We start from the raw sequence: 4,008 nt of genomic DNA on the forward strand, positions 1-4,008 counted from the left end.
CCATGGAGCTTAGAGGAAAAAGTGCCAGAGACACTTGGGGATCACAGAATGATAGAATGTCCTGAGTTGGAAGGGACCAACAAGGATCATTGAGTCCAACTCCTGTCCCTGCATATGACAACCCCACAGTTCACACCGTGTGTCTGAGGGTGTTGTCCAGTCTCTTCTTGAACACTGTCAGGCTTGGGGCCGTGACACCTCCCTGGGGAGCCTGTTCCAGTGCTCCACCACCCTCTGGGGGAAGAACCTTTTCCTCATGTCCAACCTAAACCTCCCCTGGCACATCTTCCTGACATTCCCTTGGGTTCTGTCACTGGTCACCAGAGAGAAGAGATCAGTGCCTGCCCCTCCTCCTCCTCTTGTGAGGAAGCTGTAGCCGCCATGAGGTCTCCCCTCAGTCTCCTCCAGGCTGAACAAACCAAGTGACTTCAGCCACTCCTCATACGGCTTCCCCTGCAAACCCTTCATCAACTTCGTGTCCCTCTTCTGGACACTCCCCAGTAGCTTTATATCCTTTTTATCCTGTGTAGCCCAGAACTGCACACAGTGCTCCAGGTGAGGCCGCACCAGTGCAGAGCAGAGCGGGACAATCACCTCCCTGGCCAGGCTGGCAATGCTGTGCTGGATGCACCCAGGACACGGGTGGCCCTCTTGGCTGCCAGGGCACTGTTGGCTCATGTTCAACTTGCCGTTAATCAGAACCCCTATAACTCTCTCCACAGAGCTGCTTTCCAGCATCTCATCCCCAAACTGTATGTAAGCCAGGGTTGTTGTGTCCCAGGTGCAAAATCCAGCACTTGCTCTTGTTGAACTTCATGTGTTTGGTGATTGCCCAGCTCTCCAATTTGCTGAGCCACCCCGTGGTATAGCTCAATAATCACCTCTAAGACCAGTAGTGCCCTCCTGTCTTACTGAGCATTATGGTTGAATTTGACGTCTGTTGGTCTCCAAATGTAGGACAAATTCAGACAACCCAAGTTGTGATGCTGACTGAACTGCCTGCAGGCACAGGCAGCCCAAATGCTTGGGAGCCAAAGGCTTATGTGCAAAGGAAGATGAATGAAACTATAAGAGAGAAATATTTTATTTTGATCAGAAAACTAGTTGCAACGAATTAAGTAATGAAAAAAAGATTGACCTGAACAATCAGGTATTAGTACACAGAATTCTTTTGAAGAAATTGCCATTAAAAAATGCTTATCAAATAACCACAAGTTCTTCAAAGAAGGTTTTCGTAGCATTATAAAACATAATTTTCCCAAGTCCCAAGGAGGACCTTGCTGGAATCTGTGTAATGCTGCAAAGTAAGGTATCACAGGAAAATCTATGAAAGAAGCATGACAACTTGTCCATTTGGAGGAAGTTCATCATGATAAGGCTGGGATATTGCATAGTGAAGGAGCAGAAAATGCACAGCCTGAACAATGAAATGTGATCTGAGAATATCCTATTTGTAAGTGCTGCTTGTGGTCCGAAACATGGACTCAGAGCTTTTAATATTTCCTACTTATAAAAAAACAGTAATTAAAAAATACATTTGGATATACCAGGCTGATGACTGACATGTTTTTTATTTAAATGTTATCATGCATCTTAGAGAACTGTGTTCCATGTAAAGAACCCCCAGGCTGTTTTGACCCGTAAGAGAAATGCAGAGGGCTCATGTTTGGTCTGCCTGTGCTTTGCTACACAAGATAGCTGCAGAGTAAGATAAAGGTCCAGATATTTACAGTCTTTCTTACGGTGGTACACAAAATCAGTAGGCTTGAACTGATCTAATAGGTTTAAGTTGGTGAAAAGGTTGTAAGGACAATACGAAATTATCTACAGCTATGTATCTATCTTGAATAACCTTTCTACTGAAAAGTATTACCGATATGAAACATAATATCACTTATTTGGAAGCTGTCTGACATTTTGCGTTAGACAGGTTTTTAGTTGCTCATAAAACTTAGCCAGCTTTTACAAGCCTGAAATTTTCCATAAAGGGTGTTGGCCTCCAACTGAATTTTTTTGGGAAGATTCCAGACACAGACACAGTTTTTTCAGCTGTCTGAGATCAAAAAAAGATTCCCTCCCCCCCGCCCCCCGCCTTGTTTAAAAACAAACAAAAAAAAAATTACAGAAACTAAAAAAAACCCTCTTACATTTAAACAGCAGGGTGGTCCTTGTGGTGAGCAGGGGTCTCTGGCATCCTCTGGAGAAATGACAAGTTCTGTGGCTGCATTAAAATATTTGAAATATCTTGGTTTACAAATATGCAGTAGATTTTTAAATACTTAGTTGTTAAAGGTAGGGTTTCAAAGGCAATTTTATATCTAGCGCTTCCTTATTAAGTGCCATGCGAGCTTAAAGGAATTTTTAATTGGGTAGGGTGGTTAATTATTTATTCTACAATTTCAAATAACATCTTCTGGGTTTAAACTCCAATTGTTTTTCAGAGGAAAGGTGAGGAAAAAAGAGAATCCAAGATTTACCCTATAATTCTGTAAGCTCACGTTTCATTTGCCTTATTTGTCCATGAACTGAAGATAAGTACCTCCAGAGTTGTGGGTGAGTACATGGAATAAAGGTGAAAGGACTTGTAAATATTCAACCCGATATGTTGCTGGAAGTCAGCACTGATAAATCTTGAAGAAGAAAGGCTAGAGAAGATTCCAACAGTTTACAAGTAAGTTTGAAAGTATTTCTATTTTCTCTTCTTGGCTAAAAAAGTTGTAGATGGCCCTGAGGGCTGCCTGCTTCAGTGACTGCATGAACATTGTATTTCAAAATAGGACTGTGTTCATCCCTCCCTGTGGGGCATTACAAAACAAACCATTACATTGAGGGACAAACCCTCTTTGCAGTGAGACTTTCATAGGAACAAAATTTGCTGCTAAAGTAGTAGCAAAGACAACACTGATTTTGAGGGTTGTATTTGTCGGTTCAAAGCTGTGTTATTTGCTGTCTTCCCAGCAAAACTCTTTCATAGCTGCATTAACTGTGCTCTGAGTGAGCCACAAGGCTACTTTGAAACCCTCAGGTCAAAGATCCTACATAAAACTGAAAAAAATGAGTTCCTCAGGCACAGATATGAGCAACCTCTTTTCTAATCTCTACATAAAAATACTACTCAAAAACATCATATGGCATTGAACTGACGTGACTCAAATGAAGAACGGAGCAAAACATGACGTAATCTAAGCTCCTAAAAGGAAAGGCTTCTCTGAAGAAGCCCCTCGTCTCTCCCTGTCCTCACGTGAGGATGTGGACTCTGCGATCTACTTAAATTGACAGGAGTTCGGCATGATTCAATGCGTGCAGCAGCTTCTCAGCAGTCCCTAAGCTGCCAGGTTGCAGTGGTAAGTACCAAGAGTCCACTTTTCTCTGACATTAACTGTCAAAACAAACACCATCCCGTAAAGTTCAAAATCCTTTCAAAGACAAACGTGAAGTTTTAACCGCAAAAATAAATTCCCAGCGTGAACGCACGAAATGGCAGGACAGCCACAGCGTGAAGTAGCAAGCAACGTAAAGGAAGAATGAAGCCGTTGGGAAAATGGAAGTCATTTAAGATCACAGTTTCCCAAACCCTTCAAGCACAAGCTTACCTTTAAGTGCATAATGGTCCCCCTGGCACTCACAGGACGATTTGTGTGCCGAGAGTGCGCGGGTACGTGTTTTGCAGGGCTGCTCCGGCGCTCGCTGGCTCAGCACGTTGAACACGCCTGTTATCAGACAGCCAGGCAAGAGGCAAGGAGCCAAAACCATATGGAGGATACGTGAATGCTTGCGATTGCTGTGGAGGACTAATTACGCCCTCATACCTTTTTTTTTTTGGTGAAAAGAATGGCTCCATTTTAGATTTATAAAGAATTAAGTACTATACAATCACTGCCAAAGGAATAAATGGGAAAAAATGTAAAGAAAGAAAAATACTTTTTTTTGCTAAACCTTATGTTATCAACAGCATTTTGGCTGTAGTCAGGTAAAAGTACAAAAGATATGCTCCTTCTGTACGCCCAA

At 42.6% G+C, this 4,008-nt stretch overlaps 1 long non-coding RNA gene across 1 annotated transcript; it reads right to left on the reverse strand.

Moving 5' to 3' along the window:
• Positions 1 to 1,068: 1,068 nt before the first annotated feature.
• Positions 1,069 to 3,733, reverse strand: LOC135580040 (uncharacterized). The gene is made up of 3 exons (XR_010474098.1): positions 3,594 to 3,733; positions 2,148 to 2,221; positions 1,069 to 1,297 (listed from the first exon to the last, which is right to left on the reverse strand). It is a non-coding gene; the product is annotated as an uncharacterized LOC135580040 (long non-coding RNA).
• Positions 3,734 to 4,008: the final 275 nt, after the last annotated feature.

This window comes from Columba livia, chromosome 1 (genome assembly GCF_036013475.1).
Source record: "Columba livia isolate bColLiv1 breed racing homer chromosome 1, bColLiv1.pat.W.v2, whole genome shotgun sequence".
Lineage (NCBI taxonomy): Eukaryota > Metazoa > Chordata > Aves > Columbiformes > Columbidae > Columba > Columba livia.